General features: G+C 39.2%; 1 pseudogene; it reads right to left on the bottom strand.

Moving 5' to 3' along the window:
- Positions 1-23,033, bottom strand: part of LOC138071747 (ubiquitin carboxyl-terminal hydrolase 44-like) — a 199,240-nt pseudogene extending 176,207 nt beyond the window's left edge.
- Positions 23,034-23,749: the final 716 nt, after the last annotated feature.

Genomic DNA, 23,749 nt, shown 5'->3' with positions numbered 1-23,749 from the left:
TAGACCTAATTTCCTGTGCAATATTCTTTACAGAATCAGACTTTACTTTCACCACCAGACACATCCACAGCTGGGCATCGTTTCTGTTTTGGCTTGGCCTCTTCATTTCTTCTGGACCTTTTTCTCCATTCTTCTGCAGTAGCATATTGGATACCTAGGGACCTAGGGGGTTCATCTTTCAGTGTCATATCTTTCTGCCTTTTCATACTGCATGGAGCTCCCAAGGCAAGAATGCTGATGTGGTTTGCCATTCCCTTCTCCAGTGAACCATTTTTTGTCAGAACTCTACACCATGGCCTGTCTGTCTTGAGTAACCCTACAAGGCATGGCTCATAGTTTCATTGAGTTACACAAGGCTGTGATCCATGTGATCCTTTTGGTTCATTTTGTGTGATTGTTTTTTTTTTTCATTCTGTCTGCCATCTGATGGATGAGGATATGAGGCTTGTTCAAGTTTTCTGATTGGAGGGACTGGCTATGGGGAAAACTGGGTCTTTCTCTGGTGAGCAGGACCATGTTCAGTAAATCTTTAATCCAGTTTTCTGCTAATGAGTCGAGCTGTGCTCCCTCCCTGTAGTTTGGCCTAAGATGACCCAGTGCTAGAGTCTGCAGTCTTTATGATAGGCTACAGGGTCTATAGTAGGGGTAATGGTGACATCCTCCAAGAGACTTATGCCAGTATGCCATGCCTCCCATGACTGTTGCTGCCAGTGCCCATGATCCTGCTACAGGCTACTGCTGACCCATGCCTCCACTAGAAACTCCCAAACACTCACAAGTATATCTAGCTCAGTCTCTTGTGGGGCCACTGCTCATTTCTCTTGGGTCCTGGTGTGCACCAGGTTTTGTTTGTGCCCATCAAGAGTCTCTGTTTCCCCCATCCTGTGGAAGTTCTGTAATCAAATCCCACTGTCTTTCAAAGTCAGATTACCTGAGGATTCTTGGTACCTTTATGGAATCCCCAGGTTGGGAAGTCTGTTGTGGGGCCTAGAGCATTCATAACAGTACAAGAACTTCTTTGGTATAATTATTCTCCAGTTTGTGGATTGTCCACTGAGCAGCTCTATGATGGGGCTAATGGCGACCTCCTCCAAGAGAACTTATACCATATACCATGCCTCCCAGGACTGCTGCTGCCAGTGCCCGTGTCCCTAATGCAGGCCACTGCTGATCCATTCATCTGCAGAAGACCCTCAAACACTCACAAACAGGTCTATCTCAGTCTCTTATGGGAGTATCTGCTCCTTTCCCTGGGTCCTGGTGTGCACAAGGTTTTGTTTCTTCCCTCCAAGAGTATTTGGCAAATATGAGATTTGATTTTTGATTGTTCCCCTCCTACCATCTTGTTGCAGCTTCTCCTTTGTCCTTGGAGAAGGGGTATCTTTTTTCGGTGGGTCCCAACATCCTCCTCTTGATGATTGTTCAGTAGATGATTGTAATTTTGTTATTATCACAAGGGAAGATGAGCACATGTCCTTCTACTCTGTTATATTTCCCAGTTCATTAGGCCATTTATCACTTTGAGCTATCGAGAATAATAAAAAGGAGATGCTTCTCATGTTGAGAAGCAAGTATCAGATGGAGAATGCAGTGGTGTCTGGTACTGACTTTTGAATTCATTGAGCTGTTTAGAACAAAGGAGAGAAATTAAAATTAACACTGTTAGAAGGTTTTTTTTCTGAGGTGTAACTGTGATGGTTAAGTTGATGTGTTTCAGATATTTGGTTAAACATTATTTATTTATGTGTCTAAAGGGTGTTTCTAGATGAGACTAACATTTGAATTGGTAGACTGTGTAAATCAAATTAATTTCCCCAATGTGAGTGGGCATTATCCAACCCATGAATGACTGAATAGAATGAAAAGACTGAGTAAGAATTAATTCTCTCTTCCTGATTGTCTTGGTGCTGAGACATCTATATTCTCTTGTCTTCAGACTCTGACTCAGACTGGAATTTGTACCATTAGCTCTCCTGGTTCTCAGGCCTTTAAACTCAGACAGGAACTCTACCATTGACACCCCCTGGGTCTCAAGCTACAGATCTCTAACTCCATAATTGCATAATATAGCTTCTTTGTATATAAATCTCAGGCATATATGTATATATATATATGTATATATGCATATGTGTATCTGTGTATGTGTGTGTGTAATATAATATATACACACATTGCATGCTGACTCTTTTTCTCTGGAGAACCCTGACTAATGCAGATTCTGGTGCCAAGAGTAGGGCCCATTATATTAGAGTAATTTCAAACAATTCACTTCTGCCTTCAGGGCCTGCTCAGGCCTGATTATGTATGTATCACTTCCATTTGTTAATGGATGGCTGCTGTGCACATCAAAGTTTATAACTTGTTGGGGCAGATAAAATCCAATTCATGGTGAGCAGCTCAGGTCACATGGTAATTGGCGGGGGGGCATGTTTAAGTGTTCTTTCTGTACAAAGGGCTAGTAGCCAACTAAAAGCTGTTTCTCAAGATGAAAATAGTTATCCAGAGAAGATAGCAAAGCTTTTCTCTGAAAATCTATGGACCTGCACTACAATTTACCTATGAGGTCTGCCAAATGCTCTAAACAGCAGCCACTGAAACTTCAAGCAACATTAAGTCCCTATGGCCCAAGCAGCAAAATAGCTTGTAAAGCAACATGAACCTGTTACAGAGTCTTCTCTTGTTTTGTACCTTACTCAAAACTCGCAGGTTTTGGGTCACTTTGAAAATGGACCAAAATTCAATGTCACCAGTGTCATGAAAAGTGGGTGCCCAAATCTCCTAAGTATGGACCACTTCTTGACCTCTTAAATTCAAGCAATGCATACACATACACATGCACACACCAGCATATTTTTGGTGGGAAGAAAAATGTAAGCAGAAAATAATGGAGTATAGAGGTTTTCAGTACTATTCCCTTTATATTACTGCTATTACATACTGGAAAAAGGCATTAAGTTACTGGAATATTACTGTTATTCAGAATGTGGGTATCCAGAGAGGACAATTCCAGAACTAGTCTCCTGAGTACTTCCTCTGGGTATTTTCAGATAAATATGGTTAAAAGAAAATATCAGTTCAGTTCAGTTCAGTCACTTAGTTGTGTCTGACTCTATGAGACCCCATGGACTGTAGCATGCCAGGCTTCACTGTCCATCACCAACACAAGGAGCCTAATGAAACTAATGCCCATCATGTCGGTGATGCCATCCAACCATCTCATCCTCTGTCATCCCCTTCTCCTCCTGCCTTCAATCTTTCCCAGCATCAGGTTTTTTTCCAATGAGTCAGTTCTTCGCATTGGCTGGCCAAAGTATTGGACTTTCAGATTCAGCATCAGTCCTTCCAATGTATATTCAGGACTGATTCCTTTAGGATGGACTGTTTGGATCTCTTTGCAGTCCAAGGGACTCTCAAGAGTCTTCTCCAACACCACTGTTCAAAAGCATGGATTTTTTGGCATTCAGCTTTCTTTATAGTCCAACTCTCACATCCATATATGACTACTGGAAAACCATAGCTTTGGCTAGACGGACTTTTGTTGATAAAGTAATGTCTCTGAATTTTAATATGCTGTTTAGGTTGGCCGTAACTTTTCTTCCAAGGAACAAGCCTTTTAATTTCATGGCTGCAGTCACCATCTGCAGTGATTTTTGAGCCCAGGAAAATAAAGTATGACACTGTTTCCACTGTTTCCCCATCTATTTCCCAAGAAGTGATGGGACCAGATGCCATGATCTCAGTTTTCTGAATGCAAATGCTGAAACAGTTGTCCTAAATTTGGGATTCGGGGAGATTAATCCATTTCATCTAAGTCTTTCATCCCTGTACTTTTATGAAAGTTACTCTTAAATTTCCTAGAGTCTTCCAAACTCATATCTATACTTCTGGCTTCTCCCAGTAATCATAAGCACCTGCCACCATCTACACTCTCATTAAAACACACACACACAAACACAAGCTTTTGAAGAAAAAACAAAAAACAAAACAAAACAACAACAACAAAAAACACCTAAGCACTGCTCTTTATGCAGAGCCTTTCTTCATTTCCTTACCTCAACTGAAAATATAAATATGTTTTTCCTTCTCGACAGTGCTTTTTATGCAATGTTCTTGAATGAATCCAATCATTCATCTATATCATGGGGCTAGGAAATGCATTAACTTTTTTTTTTTTTTTTACCATCTCAGGATTACTTTAAATTTAAGACCTTATTAATTTTACACTATTTAAGAGGCTCATTCTCTTTTGAGATATACTACCTGTCTATACAATCTTTTTCTCTTCAACTGTTTATTCCTCACTTCTCTCACACATGCACTGAAATTTGCAAAGTCTTGTTAACAGCTTTTATCTGCAGTCAATTGTTTTTTATTCCTAGACAATATCATCAATGAAGAAGACTATATCTATCTTAAATCAAATGCTCATAATTTATTTAATTCTCTAATTACAATTAAGCTCACTTCTTATCCACTTCAGATTCTCTTACTCAAGTTGCTTTCTGCATATTTATGTGCCTTCTATTCTCTTGAATACCAATATCTTGATATCAAGTATGTTGTGATGCTCTACCTAGATGCTTCCTTCAAAACATGGCTCTTATTTCCTCAGCTTCCAGGTCTGCCACTGACAGCTTTTAGCTGTATGGCTCCCCAGAAATTTCTCTCAAGTCTAAAAAAGCTGCTCTGTCCAAGTAGTTAGTTACCTATTAGAAGTTAAAGAGAGAGAGAGAGAGAGAGAGAGAGAGAGAGAGAGAGAGAGAGAGAGAGAGAGAGAGAGAGAGAGAGAGATTTAATTTATCTGTGATTCAGGAATCTAGACATTCTTTGGTTAGGTCCTTTTACTCAGAGTCTCACATTAAGCCATCATCAAAATTTTGGTAAGACATGAGGTCTCAGGTGAATGCTGATTGAAAAGGATCTGCTTTTCTATCTCACCTACATGAGATTTTTCTCAACATTATAAGAATTTCTGAGGTTTTCTTCTTAACATGTGTCCTCCTTTACAACATATGCCCTTAACTATTATTTCACTGAAAACGAATGCCATCAGATATAATTAGCAACAATCTGTGCATTTGTTGTTTTTGTTATTTAGTTGCCAAGTCATGTCCGACTATTTGTGATCCCATGAACTGCAACATGCTAGGCTTCCCTGTCCTTCTCGATCTCCCTGAATTTGCTCAAACTGTTGTCCGTTAAATCAGAGATGCCATCTAACCATCTCATCCCCTGCCACCCACTTTTCCTCTTGCCCTCATTTTTTCTGAGCATCAGGGTCTTTTCCAATGAGTTGGCTCTTCCTATCAGGTAGCCAAAATATTGGAGTTTCAACTTCAACATCAGTACTTCCAGTGAATATTCAGAGTTGATTTCCTTTAGGATTGACTGGTTTGACCTCCAAATTTTCTGGCATATAGAGTGAAGCACTTTAATAGCCTCACTTTTATAATTGTATATAACTCAGCTGGAAATCCATCACCTCCACTAGCTTTTTGGTAGTAATGATTTCTAAAGCCCACTTGACTTCACACTCCAGGATGTCTGGTGCAAGATGAGTAGTACACATTCATGATTATCTGGGTCATTAAGATTTTTTTGTACAGTTCTTCTGTGTATTTTTGCCACCTCTCCTTAATATTTTTTGCTTCTGTTATTTCTTTGCCATTCTTGTCCTTTATTGTGCCTATCTTTGAATGAAACGTTCCCTTGATATCTGCAGTTTTCTTAAAGAGATCTCTGCTGCTGCTGCTGCTGCTAAGTCGCGTCAGTAGTGTCTGACTCTGTGTGACCCCATAGATGGAAGCCCACCAGGCTCCACTGTCCCTGGGATTCTCTAGGCAAGAACACTGGAATGGGTTGCCATTTCCTTCTCCAATGCATGAAAGTGAAGTCGCCCTTAGCGACCCCATGGACAGTAGCCTATCAGGCACCTCCGTCCATGGGATTTCCCAGGCAAGAGTACTCTCTAGTAGTTTACATTCTATTGTTTTCCTCTATTATTTGCATTATTCACTTACGAAGGCTTTCTTATCTCTCCTTGCTAGTCTCTGAAACTGTGTCTTCAGTTGGGTATATATTTCTTTCCCTTTATCTTTTGCCTTTGACTTTTCTTCTTTTCTCAGCTATGTGTGAGGCTTCCTCAGGCAACCTTTCTGCATTTCTTTTTGCTTGTGGATGATTTTGGTCACCACTACCTGTACAAAGTTATGAACCTCCATCCATAGTTTTGCAGGCACTCTGTCTACCAGATCTAGTCCCTTGAGTTTATTCATCACCGTCATTGTATAATCATAAGGGATTTAATTTAGGTAATATCTGAATGGCAAAGAGGTTTTCCCTATTTTTTTTTCAATTTGAACCTGAATTTTGCAGTAAGGAGCTCATGATCTGAGCCAGTCAGGTCCCAGTCTTGTTTTTGGTCACTGTATAAAGCTTCTCTATCTTTGGTTGCAAAAAATATAATAAGTCTGATTTTGGTATTGACCATCTGATGATGTCCATGTGTAGAATCATCTCTTGTGTTGTTGGAACAGGGTGTTTGCTATGAACAGTGTGTTCTATTGGCAAAACTCTATTAGCCTTTGCCCTGCTTCATTTTGTAATCCAAGGCCAAGTTTGCCTGTTAACACAGGTATCTCTTGACTTCCTTCTTTTACATTCCAGTTACCTATGGTGAAAAGGACATTTTTTTTTTTTTTGGTGTTAATTCTTGCAGATCAAGAAGCAATACTTAGAACCAGACATGGAACAACAAATTGGTTCCAAATAGGGAAAGGAGTACATCAAGGCTGTATATTTTTATCCTGCTTATTTAATTTGTATGTAGAGTACATCATGTGAAATACCACATGGATGAAGCACAATCTGGAATCAAAATTGTGGGAGAAATGTCAATAAATGCAGATGACACTAAACTTATGGGAGAAAGGCAAGAGGAACTGAAGAGCCTCTTGATGTAAGTGAAAGAGAAGAATGGAAAAGTTGGCTTAAAACTCAGAATTCAAAAACCTAAGATCATGGCATCTGGTCCCATCACTTCATGGCAAAAAGATGGGGAAACAATGGAAACAGTGACAGACTTTATTTTCTTGGGATCCAAAATCACTGAAGATGGTAACTGCAGCCATGAAATTAAAAGACACTTGCTCCTTGGAAGAAAAACTATGACTAACCTAGACAACATATTAAAAAGCAGAGACATTACTTTTTCCAACAAAGCTCCATCTAGTCAAAGCTATGTTTTTTCCAGTAGTCATGTATGGATGAGGGAGTTGAACTATAAAGAAAACTGAGTGCTGAATAATTGATGCTTTTGGACCGTGGTGCTGAAGAAGACTCCTGAGAGTCTCTTGGACTTCAAGGAGATACAACCAGTCCATCCTAAAGGATATCAGTCCTGAATAGTCATTGGAGAGAAGGGGATAAAAGAGGATAAGATGATTGGATGGCATCTCCGACTTGATGGACATGAATTTGAGTAAGCTCTGGCAGTTGGTGACAGACAGCAAAGCCTGGTGTGCTGTACCACATGGGGTCACAAAGAATAGGGCATGACTGAGCAACTGAACTGAACTGAACTTGGTGTTAGTTCCTCTTCACTTTCTGCTATTAATGTGATATCATCTGCATATCTAAAATTGTTGATATTTCTCCTGTCAGTCTTGATTCCATGTTAGTCCTTGGAACTTAGTTCTTGTAGGTCTTCATAGAATCTCTCAACTTCATCTTCTTCCACCTAATGGTTGGGGCATAGACTTAGATTACCGTGATGTTGCACGATTTGCCTTGGAGACGAACCAAGATAATTGTGGCATTTTTGAGATTGCAACCAAGTACAACATTTCAGACACTTATTGATTATGAGAGCTACTTCATTCTTTATAAGGGATTATTGCCCACAATGTTCATCCATTCCTGTCCATTTTAGTTCACTGATTCCTAAAATGTCAATGTTCACCCTTGCCATCTTCTGTTTGACCACATCCAATTTACCTTGATTCATAGACTTAGCATTCCAGGTTCCTATTCAATATTGTTCTTTACAGCATTGAACTTCACTTTAACCACCAGGCACAATCACAACTGGGCAGTTTTTATGCTTTGGATCAACCTCTTATTCTTTCTGTACCTATTTCTCCACTCTTCCCCAGTAGTATATTGGACACCTAGACACCTGGTGGATTCATCTTTTTGCCTTTCCATACTGTTCACTGGGACTCTCAAGGCAAGAATATTGAAGTGGTTTGCCATTCCCTCTCCAGTAGACCGTGTTTCGTTAGGTCCTAACTAGCAGGACCATGCCTTTCACCTGCCCCACATAGATGGATGGCATGCCTGGAGCCCTGGTTGTCTCACTGCTTGTCCTTGTTAAGTGTGTAAGCCTTCACTGGCTGTTTGGTATTGGTTAACGTGTGACCCAGGTTCATGGCAAAGGCTCTGCTGGAGTGGCTGGGAAGGTGCTCCAAGGGAGGCTGGAGTCAATGTTGGAGGATGCCCAGAATGGAAGGCTCCCCAGTCTCTGTAGCCACTGGCCACCCTGGGGCCGATATGCTTTCCAGGACCCTCTGACCACCTTGAAGCTGAATTCTGACCCCAGCCTTTCCTCTCCTCTGGCTTCATGCTGGAAACTGGGGGCTCTGGTCACTACTCTGCTCCTGCCTCCATGATCTCTGTGAAGCCACTTCCCAGGCTGCCACCACCATGTTATCCTGCCACCATAAAACTGCATTTGCAGTTGTTAAAATCCATGCTTGCAAGCGTGCTCAGTCATTTCAGTCATGTCCAGCTCTTTCTGACCCATGGACTGTAGCCCGCCAGGCTCTTCTGTCCATGGGATTATCCAGGCAAGAATACTGGAGAGGATTTCCATGCTCTCCTCCAGGTCTTCCTCACCCAGGGATCAAACCTGCTTCTTCTATATCCCCTGAAAATCTTAGACCATGTTCTATGATCTAACTTATATTTCCCTCAGAAAATCAGCCTCTCTTCTTCTACTTCCTTTTCAGTTATGAATTTATATAAAGTTCTACCATCTTATAAATTCTCCTCTAGTGAAGCTATGTCACTATATGGTGAGTATTTATATATAAAGACAAATTTTAGCCATCCATTTCTTCTCATCTTAATATGTGTTATTCTTGTTGTTTCTTCATTTCCATTATTGTAATCAATTTCAATTTGTTTCTGTCCCCTTCACTACATTCACCAAAGTCACTGACCAATGGGTTTTGTCAAACCCAATAGCTGCTTTTTACACATTATCTTTCTGGATGTCTTCCTGCATTTGGCTATGTTTGTCAAATACTATGAAATTCTTTCATTTTTATGACATCACACTCCTGAATAATTACATCTGACAGCTTCTCCTCAGCCTTTTTCATAGGAAAGATTTCCATAAGTACCAATTTGATTGTTCTTCAAAAGAACACAGATATCAAAGTGAAACAGCTCCCAATGGCCAAAGATGGAAAATTTGAGCTACAAAACAAATAACAATAGTATTGTATTATAATATGAAGAATAACATAAATATTTTCAAGTCTATAGTGTAAAGAAGTGATTAAATGGATAAGGAGTAAATCTTTACAAAAAATTCAAACACTAACTTGAAAATAAGTAAATGAGAAAAATGATGCTAAGACACCACAAATAATTGTTTCTGCAGGCAAAATCCATTAATGGATGCTAAAAATTACAGGTAAAACTTTAAGGAGAAACAATATTTTTGTAGTCTTAAAACATTTTCTCAAAATATTTAATATTTATGGATGGTTTTAATATGTCTAAAAATTATTTGATTCTCCTTCCTCTAGGAAACAGAGATTAATTGTTCGCCTCAAGTGGAGGAAGAACTTAGTTACTTGCTTTCAAAGAGTAAAAGACAAAAAAGAAAATAATAATTTCACAGAAGGGAAACCTGACAGACATCATTGTAAAAAATGATCGATGTTAATATTACAAGCATTATATCTGCATATTTTTCCCCAAAATTAAAAATCCTAATATAATTATGAGAAAAAGTCAAACAAAATTAAAAAGCAATATTCTACAAAGTACTTTCAAAATTGAAAGGTAATCATAAATAACTAAATACAGAGAATATATCATAGATTAAAGAAAACTAAGTACAGCTTTGCCTAACTCAATGAAACTAAGCCATGCCATGTAGGGCCAGCCAGGACATGTCATGGTGGAGAGGTCATATAGAATGTGGTCTACTGGAGAAGGGAATGGCAAACTACTTCAGTATTCTTGCCTTGAGAACCCCATGAACAGTATGAAAAGGCAAAATGAAAGGATATTGAAAGAAGAACTCTCCAGGTCGGTAGGTATCCAATATGCTACTGGATATCAGTGGAGAAATAACTCCAAAAAGAATGAAGGGATGAAGCCAAAGAAAAAACAACACCCAGCTGTGGATGTGACTGGTGATAGAAGCAAAGTTTAATGCTGTAAAGAGCAATATTGCATAGGAACCTGGAATGTTAGGTCCAAGAATCAAGGCAAATTGGAAGTGGTCAAGCAGGAGATGGCAAGAGTGAACGTCGACATTCTAGAAATCAGCGAACTAAGATGGACTGAAATGGGTGAATTTAACTCAGATAACCATTATATCTACTACTGTGGGCAGGGATCCCTTAGAATAAATGAGTAGTCATCATAGTCAATAAAAGAGTCCGAAATGCAGTATTTGGATGAAATCTCAAAAACGACAGAATGATCTCTGTTCGTTTCCAAGAAAAACCATTTAATATCACAGTAATCCAAATCTACACTCCGACCAATAATGCTGAAAAGCTGAAGTTGAACGGCTCTATGGAGACCTACAAGACTTTCAAGAATTAACACCCCAAAAAAGATGTCCTCTTCATTATAGGGGACTGGAATACAAAAGTAGGAAGTCAGGGAACACCTAGAGTAACAGGCAAATTTGGCCTCTGAGTACAGAATGAAGCAGGGCAAAGGCTAATAGAGTTCTGCCAAAAGAATGTACTAGTCATAGCAAACACCATCTTCCAACAACACAAGAGAAGACTCTACACATGGACATCACCAGATGGTCAACATTGAAATCACATTCATTATATTATTTGCAGTCAAAGGTGGAGAACCTCTATACAGTCAGCAAAAACAAGACTGGGACCTTACCGTGGCTCAGATCATGAACTCCTTATTTCCAAATTCAGACATAAATTGAAGAAAGTAGGGAAAACCACCAGACCATTCAGATATAACCTAAATCAAATCCTTTATGACTATACAGTGTAAGTGAGACATAGATTTAGGGGACTAAATCTGATAGACAGAGTTCCTGATGAACTATGGAGAGAGGTTCATGATATTGCACAGGAGACAGGAATCAAGACCATCCCAAAAAAATAAGTGCGAAAAAGCAAAATGGCTATTTCAGGAGGCCTTACAAATAGAAGTGAAAAGAAGAGAAGCAAAAAGCAAAGGAAAGATATACCCATTTGAATACACAGTTCCAGAGAATACCAAGGAGAGATAAGAAAGCCTTCCTCAGTGATCAAGGCAAAGAAATGGAGGAAAACAATAGAATGGGAAAGACTAGAGATCTCTTCAAGAAAATTAGGGACACCAAGGGAACATCTGATGCAAAGATAGGCTCAATAAAGGACAGAAATGGTATGGACCGAAGAGAAGCAGAAGATATTAAGAAGAGGTGGCAAGGATACACAGAAGAAATGTACAAAATAAGATCTTCATGACCAAGATAATCACAATGGTGTGATCACTCACACTCACTTAGAGCCAGACATCCTGGGATGGGAAATCAAGTGGGCCTTTAGGAAGCATCCCTCAAACAAAGCTACTGGAGGTGATGTACTTCCAGTTGAGCTATTTCAAATTCTAAAAAAATATGCTGTGAATGTGCTACACTCAATATGTCAGCAAATTTGGAAAACTCAGTAGTGTCCACAAAACTGGACAAGGTCAGTTTTCATTCCAATTCCAAAGAAAGGCAATGCAAAGAATGTTCAAACTACCATAAAAATGCTCATTTCACATGCAAGTAAAGTAATGCTCAAAATTCTCCAAAAGGGGCTTCAGTAATACGTGAAATGTGAACTTCCAGATTTTCAAGCTGGTTTTAGAAAAAGCAGAGGAAGCAGATCAAATCACCAACATGTGCTGGATCATCAAAAAAACAAGAGAGTTCCAGAAAAATATCTATTTCTACTTTAGTGACTATGCCAAAGACTGTGTGTATCACAACAAACTGTGCAAAATTGTAAAAGAAATGGGAATACAAGACCACCTCACCTGCCTGTTGAGAAACCTGTATGAAGATCAGGAAGCAACAGTTAGAACTGAACATGGAAGAACAGACTGGTTCTAAATAGGAAAAGGAGTACATTAAGGGTGTATATTATCAACCTGCTTGTTTAACTTATATGCAGAGTACATCATGAGGAACACTGGGCTGGAGGAAGCACAAACTGGAATCAAGATTGCCAGTAGAAATACCAATAACCTCAGATGTGCAGATGACACCATCCTTATGGAAGAAAGTTAAGAAGAACTAAAGAGCCTCTTGATGAAAGTGAAAGAGGAGAATGAAAACGTTGGCTTAAAGCTCAACATTCAGAAAACTAAGATCATGGCATGTAGTCCCATCATTTCATGCAAAATAGATGGGGAAACAGTGGAAACAGTGTCATACTTTATTTAGGGGGGCTCCCAAATCACTGCAGATAGTGATGGCAGCCATGAAATTAAAAGATGCTTACTCCTTAGAAGGAAAATTATAACCAACCTAGGCAGCATATTAAAAAGCAGTCATGGAGAGGAAGGAGAAGATGGCGGAGGAATAGGATGGGGAGACCACTTTCTCCCTCACAAATTCATCAAAAGAACATTTCAACGCTGAGTAAACTTCACAAAACAACTTCTGAATGCTGGCAGAGGACATCAGGCACCCAGAAAAGCAGATCATTGTCTTAAAAAACAGGTAGGAAAAATCTAAAAGATGGAAAAAAAGAGACAAAAGAGGTAGGGAGGGAGCTCCACCCTGGGAAGGAAGTCTTAAAAAGAGAAGTTTCCAAACACCAGGAAACACTCTTGCAGCCGAGTCTGTGGCAAGCCTTGGAAGCACAGAGGGCAACATAACAGGGAGGAAAAATAAATAATTAAAAGCAACAGATTACGAGCCCACCAGTAACTCCCCCAGCAGAGAAGCAGCAGCAGACGCCTGCATCTGCCACTAGCAAGGGAGGGCTGGGCAGAGAGGCGTGGGCTGCAGTGCTTTTCAAGAATCGGTCCAGAATGCCCTGATCGTAACCAGAGCCAACTAACTTGGGCTAGCAAACCAGATTGTGGGATAGCTATCACGCAAAAAGCTCTAACATAAGACACCACCAGGACTGTGCACAGAACAAAGGATGGAACAGAATTAGCCCACTGCAGACCATCCCTCTCTGGTGACAGGCAGCCAGAGCCAGAAGGGCAGGAAGGGGGCAATCACAGCCCCAGAAAAACTTCCAAACTGCAAGCAAGCATCTTTGCTAACTAACACTTCTTGGGGTTCTGGACAGTCACCCTCTGCCTAATAAGGGGTGCCAGTTGTACACCCAGAAAACTGAGCAGCAGGGTCGGGAAAGGCGATAAGTTGCAGCAACTGTGCTCGCCAAACACCCGAGCTACTCGGACCTGGGAAGGGCACAAAACACAGGCCCAACCAAGTCTGCACCTCTGAGGACTACATGAGTGCCTGAGCTTGAGCGGCTTAGACCGGGGAAGTGCATGCAGCCCAGGGCCAGCCTCATATGGTTCCCAGCAGAGCAACCTAGAGCCTGAGCAGTGTGCGCCATGAGTGGGGACAGGCCTAGTGGGGCTGAGACACTACGAACACACGCCAGTGTTATTTGTTTGCAGCATCCCTCCCTCCCCACAGCACAACTGAACAAGTGAGCCTAAAAAAGAAAAAAAATAAGTTTACACCACCATCCCCCTTGTGTCATGGTGGAAAACAGACACTGAAGATACCAGCAAACAGAAGAAACAAAAACAGAGGGAACCGCCTTGGAAGTATAGATCTTAAGAAATATAAGCCAGACCAAGGAACTATCCGAAAATGATCTGACCCACACTGCCCACAACACCACCAGAGAAGTCCCAGATTTACCTTTACTATTTTTATGATCATTCTTTTTTTGTTTGTTTGCTTTGTTTTTTCTCCTTTTTAAAATTTCATTTTAGCATTTTTTTTTTAATTTTTAAGTCCTTAAAGCAAACACCATATATATATATATATATATATATATATATAGTGGGTTTTTTAAATAATTCATGTGACTTTGCTTTTTTTTTTTTTCTTTCTTCTTCGTCTTTTCTTTAATATTGTATTTTTGAAAATCCAACCTCTACTCTAGATTTTTAATATTTGCTTTTTGGTATTTGTTATCAATTATGTACCTTTAAAAATCCAATCTTCAGTACCCATTTTTACTTGAGAGTGAGATTACTGGCTTGACCACTCTCTCCTCCTTTGAACTCTCCTTTTTCTCCACCAGGTTGCCTCTGTCTCCTCCTTCCTCCTTCTTTTCTCTACCCAACTCCATGAATCTCTGTGTGTTCCCGACAGTGGAGAACACTTAGGGAACTGTTTACTGGCTGGATCTGTTCTCTCCTTTTCATTTCCCTCTTTTACCCTCCTGGCTACCTCTGCCTCCTTCCTCCATCTCCTCTTCTCTGTATAACTCTGTGAACATCTCTGAGCAGTCTAGACAGTGGAGCACACATAAGGAAGTGATTACTGCCTAGCTCACTCTCTCCTCTTCTGATCCCACCTCATCTCATTCCAGTCACCTCTAACACCCCCCTCCCTCTTCTCTTCTCCATGTAACTCAGTGAGCCTCTTTGGGTGTCCCTCAATGTGGATAAACTTTTCATTTCTAACCTAGATGTTTTATCATACGTGTTGTATAGATGGAGAAGTCTTGAGGCTACTGTAAAAATAAAACTGAAAACCAGAAGCAGGAGACTTAAGTCCAAATCCTGAGAACATCAGAGAACTCCTGATTCCAGGGAACATTAATAGATAGGAGCTCATCAAACTCCTCCACACCTACACTGAAACCAAGCACCACCCAAGGGAAAACAAGCTCCAGAGCAAGACATACCATGCAAATTCTCCAGCAACACAGGAACACACTCCCTGAGCTTCAAAGTACAGGCAGCTCAAGTTACTCCAAAACAATAGACATCTCATAACTCATTACTGGACACTTCATTGCACTCCAGCGAGAAGAAATCCAGCTCCACCCACCAGAACTCTGACACAAGCTTCCCTAACCAAGAAACCTTGACAAGCCACCCACAGTGACGAAACTCCATAATGAAGAGAACTCCACAAATTGCCAGAATACAGAAAGGACACCCAAACGCAGCAATATAACCAAGATGAAGAGACAGAGGAATACTCAGCAGGTAAAGGAACAGGAGAAATGCCCACCACACCAAACAAAAGAGGAAGAGATAGGGAATCTACCTGAGAAAGAATTCCAAATAATGATAGTGAAAATGATCCAAAATCTTTAAATCAAAATGGAATCAAAGATAAGTAGTCTGGAGACAAGGATTGAGAACATGCAAGAAAGGTTTAACAAAGACCTAGAAGAAATAAAAAAGAGTCAATATATAATGAATAATGCAATAAATGAGATCAGAAACACTCTGGAAGCAACAAATAGAATATCAGAGGTGGAAGATAAGATTAGTGAAATAGAAGATAGAATGGTAGAAATAAATGAATCAGAGAGGAAAAAAGAAAAACAAATTGAAAGAAATGAGGATAATCTCAGAGACCTCCAGGACAATATGAAATGCTCCAACATTCGAATTATAGGAGTTCCAGAAGAAGACAAAAAGAAAGACCATGAAAAAATACTTGAGGAGATAATAGTTGAAAACTTCCCTAAAATGGGGAAGGAAATAATTACCCAAGTCCAAGAAACTCAGAGAGTTCCAAACAGGATAAGCCCAAGGCAAAACACCACAAGACACATATTAATCAAATTAACAAAGATTAAACATAAAGAACAAATATTAAAAGCAGCAAGGAAAAAAAAAAAAACAACAAATAACACACAAGGGGAATCCCATAAGGATAACAGCTGATCATTCAATAGAAATACTTCAGGCCAGGAGGGAATGGCAAGACATACTTAAAGTGATGAAAGAAAATAACCTACAGCCCAGATTACTGTACCCAGCAAGGATCTCATTCAAATATGAAGGAGAAATCAAAAGCTTTACAGACAAGCAAAAGTTTACAGAATTCAACACCACCAAACCAGGTCTCCAACAATTGCTAAAGGATAATCTCTAGACAGGAAACACAAAAAGGGTGTATAAACCCGAACCCAAAACAGTAAAGTAAATGGCAACGGGATCAACTTATCAATAATTACCTTAAATGTAAATGGGGTGAATGCCCCAACCAAAAGACAAAGGCTGGAAGAATGGATACAAAAACAAGATGCCTATATATGTTGTGTACAAGAGACCCATCTCAAAACAAGGGACACATACAGACAGAAATTAAAGGGCAGGAAAAAGATATTCCATGCAAATAGAGACCAAAAGAAAGCAGGAGTAGCTATACTCATGTCAGATAAAATACACTTTAAAACAAAGACTGTGAAAAGAGACAAAGAAGGTGACTACATAATGATCAAAGGATCAATCCAAGAAAATATAACAATTATAAATATATATGCACCCACATAGGAGCACTGTAATATGTAAGACAAATGCTAACAAGTATGAAAGGGGAAATTAACAATAACATAATAATAGTGGGAGACTTTAATACCCCACTCACACCTATGGACAGATCAAATAAACCTAAAATTAACAAAGAACACAAACTTTAAATGATACAATAGACCAGTTGGACCTAGTTGATATCTATAGGCGATTTCACCCTAAAACAATGAATTTCACCTTTTTCTCAAGTGCTCACGGAACCTTCTGAGGATAGATCACATCCTGGGCCATAAATCTAGACTTGATAAATTCAAAAAATTGAAATCATTCCAAGTACCTTCTCTGACCATAATGCATTAAGATTAGATCTCAATTACAGGGGAAAAACTATTAAAACTTCCAACATATGGAGGCTGAACAACACGCTTCTGAATAAACAACAAATCACAGAAGCAATCATAAAGAAATCAAAATATGTATAGAAACGAATAAAAATGAAAACACAACAACCCAAAACCTGTGAGACACTATAAAAGCAGTGTTAAGGAGAAAGCTCATAGCAATACAGGCATACCTCAAGAAACAAGAAAGACGTCGAATAAATAACCTAACTCTACACCTAAAACAACTAGAAAAGGAAGAAATAGAGAACCCCAGGGTTAGAAGAAGGAAAGAAATAAAAATTAGAGCAGAAATAAATGCAAAAGAAACAAAAGAGACAATAGCAAAAATCAACAAAGCTAAAAGCTGGTTCTTTGAAAGGATAAATAAAATCAACAAACCATTAGCCAGACTCATCAAGAAACAAAGAGAGAAAAATCAAATCAATAAAATTAGAAATTAAAATGGAGAGATCACAACAGACAACACAGAAATACAAAGGATCATAAGAGACTACAATTAGGAATTATATGTCAAAAAAATGGACAACGTGGAAGAAGTGGACAAATTCTTAGAAAAGTACAACTTTCTAAAACTAAACCAGGAAGAAATAGAAAATCTTAACAGACTCATCACAAGCATGGAAATTGAAACCGTAGTCAGAAATCTTCCAGCAAGCAAAAGCCCAGGTCCAGACGGCTTCACAGCTGAATTCTATCAAAAATTTCGAGAAGGGCTAACATCTATCCTACTTAAACCCTTCCAGAAAATTGCAGAGGAAGGTAAACTTCTAAACTCATTCTATGAGGCCACCATCACCCTAATATCAAAACCTGACAAAGATGCCACACAAAAAGAAAACTACAGGCTGACATCACTGATGAACATACATGCAAAAATACTCAACAAAATGCTAGCAATCAGAATTCAGCAACACATTAAAAAGGTCATACACCATGACCAAGTGGGCTTTATGCCAGGGATGCAAGTATTCTTCAATATCCGCAAATCAATCAATGTAATTCACCACATTAACAAATTGAAAAATAAAAGCCATATGATTATCTCAATAGATGCAGAGAAGGCCTTTGACAAAATTCAACATCCATTTATGATAAAAACTCTCCAGAAAGCAGGAATAGAAGGAACTTACCTCAATATAATAAAAGCCATATATGACAAACCCACAGCAAACACTATCCTCAATGATGAAAAATTGAAAGAATTTGCCCTAAAATCAGGAACAAGACAAGGGTGCCCATTTTCACCACTACTATTCAACATAGTTCTGGAAATTTTGGCCACAGCAATCAGAGCAGAAAAAGAAGTAAAAGGAATCCAAAGTGGAACAGAAGAATTAAAACTTTCACTGTTTGCAGATGACATGATCCTCTATATAGAAAACGCTAAAGACTCAACCAGAAAATTACTAGAGCTAATCAATGAATATAGTAAAGTTGCAGGATATAAAATCAACACACAGACATCCCTTGCATTCCTATACACTAATAATTAGAAAGCAGAAAAACAAATTAGGGAAACAATTCCATTCACCATTGCAACGAAAAGAATAAAATACTTAGGAATATATCTACCTAAAGAAACTAAAGACCTACACATAAAAAACAATAAAACACTGATGAAAGAAATCAAAGAGGACACTAATTGATGGAGAAATATACCATGTTCATGGATTGGAAAAAAATCAATATAGTGAAAATGTGTATACTACCAAAGCAATCTACAGATTCAATGCAATCCCTATCAAGCTACCAGGGGTATTTTTAGAGAGCTAGAACACATAATTTCACAATTTGTTTGGAAATACAAAAAACCCCGAATAGCCAAAGCAATCTTGAGAAAGAAGAATGGAACTGGAAGAATCAACCTGCTTGACTTCAGGCTCTACTACAAAGCTACAGTTATCAAGACAGTATGGTACTGGCACAAAGACAGAAATATAGATCAATGGAACAAAATAGAAAGCCCAGAGATAAATCCACACACCTATGGACATGTTATCATTGACAAAGTTCAGTTTAGTTCAGTTCAGTTGCTCAGTCGTGTCCGACTCTTTGCGACCCCATGAATTGCAGCATGCCGGGACTTCCTGTCCATCACCATCTCCCGGAGTTCACTCAGACTCACGTCCATCAAGTCAGTGATGCCATCCAGCCTTCTCATCCTTGGTTGTCCACTTCTCCTCCTGCCCCAAATCCCTCTCAGCATCAGACTCTTCCAATGAGTCAACTCTTCACATGAGGGGGCCAAAGGACTGGAGCTTCAGCTTTCCCATCATTCCTTCCAAAGAACACCCAGGACTGATCTCCTTCAGAATGGACTGGTTGGATCTCCTTGCAGTCCAAGGGACTCTCAAGAGTCTTCTCCAACACCACAGTTCAAAAGCATCAATTCTTCGGCGCTCAGCCTCTTCACAGTCCAACTCTCACATCCATACATGACCACAGGACAAAACATAGCCTGGACTAGACGGACCTTATTTGGCAAAGTAATATCTCTGCTTTTGAATATACTATCTAGATTGGTCATAACTTTTCAGGAGGCAAGAATATACAATGGATTAAAGACAATCTCTTTAACAAGTGGTGCTGGGAAAACTGGTCAACCACTTGTAAAAGAATGAAACTAGAACACTTTCTAACAGCATTCACAAAAATAAACTCAAAATGGATTAAAAATCTAAATGTAAGACCAGAAACTATAAAACTCCTACAGGAGAACATAGGCAAAACACTCTCAAATATAAATCACAGCAGGATCCTCTATGATTCACCTCCCAGAATACTGGAAATAAAAGCAAAATAAACAAATGGGATCTAATTAAAATTAAAAGCTTCTGCACAACAAAGAAAAATATAAGCAAGGTGAAAAGACAGCCTTCTGAATGGGAGAAAATAAGAGCAAATGAACCAACTGACAAACAACTAATCTCAAAAATATACAAGCAACATATGCAGCTCAATTACAGAAAAATAAACGACCCAATCAAAAAATGGGCCAAAGAACTAAATAGATATTTCTCCAAAGAAGACATACGGATGGCTAACAAATACATGAAAAGATGCTCAACGTCACTCATCATCAGAGAAATGCAAATATAAACCACAATGAGGTACCGTTTCACACCAGTCTGAATGGCTGCAATCCTAAAGTCTACAAGCAGTAAATGCTGGAGAGGGTGTGGAGAAAAGGGAACCCTCTTACACTATGGTGGGTGGGAATGCAAACTAGTACAGCCACTTTGGGGAACAGTGTGGAGATTCATTAAAATCCTGGAAATAGAACTGCCTTATGACCCAGCAATCCCACTGTTGGGCATACACACGGAGGAAAACAGAATTGAAAGAGACACATGTACCCCAATGTTCATCACAGCAGTGTTTATAATAGCCAGAACATGGAAGCAATCTAGATGTCCATCAGCAGATGAATGGGTAAGAAAGCTGTGGTACATATACACAATGGAGTATTACTCAGCCATTAAAAAGAATACATTTGAATCTGTTCTAATGAGGTGGATGAAACTGGAGCCAATTATACAGAGTGAAGTAAGCCAGAAAGAAAAAAACATCAATACAGTATACTAACATATACATATGGAATTTAGAAAAATGGTAATGATAACCCTATATGCGAGACAGCAAAAGAGACACAGATGTAAAGAACAGACTTTTGGACTCTGTGGGAGAAGGAGAGGGTGGGATGATTTGGGAGAATGGCTTTGAAACATGTATACTATCATGTCAGAAACGAATCACTATTCTAGGTTCAATACAGGATACAGGATGCTTGGAGCTGGTGCACTGGGATGACCCAGAGAGATGATTTGGGGAGGGTGGTGGGAGGGGGGTTCAGGGTTGGGAACTCATGTACACCTGTGGTGGATTCATGTCAATGTATGGCAAAACCAATACAGTATTGTAAAGTAAAAAAATAAAATAAAATAAATTTTAAATAAAATTAAAAAAAAAAGCAGAGTCATTACTTTGTCAACAAGGTCCGTCTATTCGTCTATTGTTTTTCCAGTACTCATGCATGCATGTGAGATTTGGACTATAAAGAAAGCTGAGCGCCAAAATACTTGATACTTTTTAACTGTGTTGTTGGAGAAGACTCTTGAGAGTCCCTTTGACTGCAAGGAGATCCAATCAGTCTATTCTAAAGGAGTTCAGTCCTAAGTGTTCATGTGAAGTACTGACCCTGAAGCTGAAACCACAATACTTTGGCCACGTAATGCAAAGAACTGACTCGTTTGAAAAGACCCTGATGCTGAGAAAGATTGAAGGCAGAAGAGGAAGGGGACGACAGAGGATGAGATGGTTGGATGGCATCACCGACTCAATGGACATGGGTTTGAGTAGACTCCAGCAGTTGGTTATGGACAGGGAGGCCTGGCGTACTGCTGTTCATGGGGTCACATAGAGTTGGACACGACTGAGTGACTGAACTGAACTGTTTTTGAAATATAAAACGTCTTGGGAGATAGTCTGGATTGTTCCCTCATTTCATTTCATTTGGAGAGGGCAACAGGCAGGAAGGCCAGGGTTCTCCAAACGGAGGAAATAGACTGCAAGTGTCAGACACTTTATCTCTCTTAAGTGGCAGGAGGAAACAAACTAGCAATATTTTTTTTTTCCTTCTCTATACAAATTTAAAAGAGAGAGCTTACTTTTTAGAGAGGTTTCTCTTAAAATACTGTGTTGCCATAATGACACCTGGTTTCACCTGAAGTTAACTATTCTCAAACCTAGAGATAACCAATGCATTTCTCTTATGGAAATGTTTATCTTAAGCTATGCTAATGTACTATGTATTTACCCCAAACTCTGTCTTCAAGTGTGTTCCACCTCTTGGCTCAGAACTTACTTGATAAACCAGTTATACTCAGATTTTGTTCCCCTAATCTATGTAAATGAAACTACTTGTATGGTGATCTGCCCTTCTTCAAGATTCAAGTTCATCATTTTATGGCCCAGGATGAACCATTTGGTGCCAAGTTTATCCCAAAATGCATCTTATGGATGAGGGGCCTGGTGCCATTCTGAGTTTTAAGACATTCCTTTTTTTCATTAACAGACTGCTAGTGACTATATAACATCCAGCTGAAGACTAGCGGGGGGGGGGTACTCTTTCTGCTTCCTACTGAAGCCTGTGTCAGAAGCTTTCTCTATTTACTTTATACTTTAATAAAACTTTATTACACAAAAGCTCTGTGTGATCAAGCCTCATCTCTGACCCCAGGTTGAATTCTTCTCCTCCGGGGGCCAAGAATCCCGGCGTCTTTGCGTGATTCAACAACAACCTTTCGATTTCAGTTCAGTCACCATGAACTGATGGGACTTGATGCCATGATTTTGTTTTCTGAATGTTGGTTTTTAAGCCACTTTTTTCACTCTCCTCTTTCACTTTCATCAAGAGGCTCTTTAGGTCTTCTTAACTTTTTGCCATAAGGGTGGTGTCATCTGCATATCTGAGGTTATTGATGTTTCTCCTGACAATCTTGATTCCAGCTTGTGATTCCTCCAGCCCAGCATTTCTCATGATGTACTCTGCATAGAAGTTAAATAAGCAGGCTTCAATATACAACCTTGATGTACTCCTTTTCCTATTTGGAACCAGTCTACTCTTCCATGTCCAGTTCTAACTGTTGCTTCATGACATGCATACAGATTTCTCAGAGGCAGGTCAGGTGTTCTGGTATTTCCATCTCTTTCAGAATTTTCCAGTTTATTGTGATCTACACAGTCAAATGCTTGGGCATAGTCAATAAAGCAGAAATATATATTTTTCTGGAACTCTCTTGCTTTTCCATTGATCCAGCCGATGTTGGCAACTTGATATCTAATAAGTTTACCTTTTTGAAATCCAGCTTGAAAATCTGAAAGTTCACCGTTCATGTATCGCTGAAGCCCAGCTTGGAGAATTTTGAGGATTACTTTACTCGCATGTGAAATGAGTGTAATTGTGCAGTATTTTTTTTTTTTTATGAGAATGTTTTTATTTTTATTTCCCTCTTTATACAATTTGAAGCAAAACATATAGTCTACCTTGTATTTGTAGAATAATATTGTATAAATTTATAGATTTAAATCAATTTATTGAATACTATAATTATATTAGCTGTATAAATTTATGAGGGCTATTATAACAAAAAACAACATCCGGAGTGGCTTAAACAACTAATAGCTAGAGGAACATTCTTTGGCATTGCCTTTCTTTGGGAATGGAATGAAAACTGACATTTTCCAGTCCTGTGGCCACTGCTGAGTTTTCCAAATTTGCTGGCATATTGAGTGCAGCACTTTCACAGTGTCATCTTTCAGGATTTGAAATAGCTCAACTGGAATTCCATCACCTCCACTAGCTTTGTTCATAGTGATGCTTCCTAAGGCCCACTTGACTTCCCATTCCAGGATGTCTGGCTCTAGGTGAATGGTCATGCCATCGTGATTATGAGTCATGAAGATCTTTTTTGTACAGTTCTTTGGGGTATCTTGCAATCTCTTCTTAGTATCTTCTGCTTCTGTTAGGTCCATACGATTTATCTCCTTTATTGAGCCCATCTTTGCATGAAAAGTTCCCTTGGTATCTCTAATTTTCTTGAAGAGATCTC

This window comes from Capricornis sumatraensis, chromosome X (genome assembly GCF_032405125.1).
Source record: "Capricornis sumatraensis isolate serow.1 chromosome X, serow.2, whole genome shotgun sequence".
Taxonomy (NCBI): Eukaryota; Metazoa; Chordata; class Mammalia; order Artiodactyla; family Bovidae; genus Capricornis; species Capricornis sumatraensis.
This window is presented reverse-complemented; position numbering and strand designations above follow the sequence as displayed.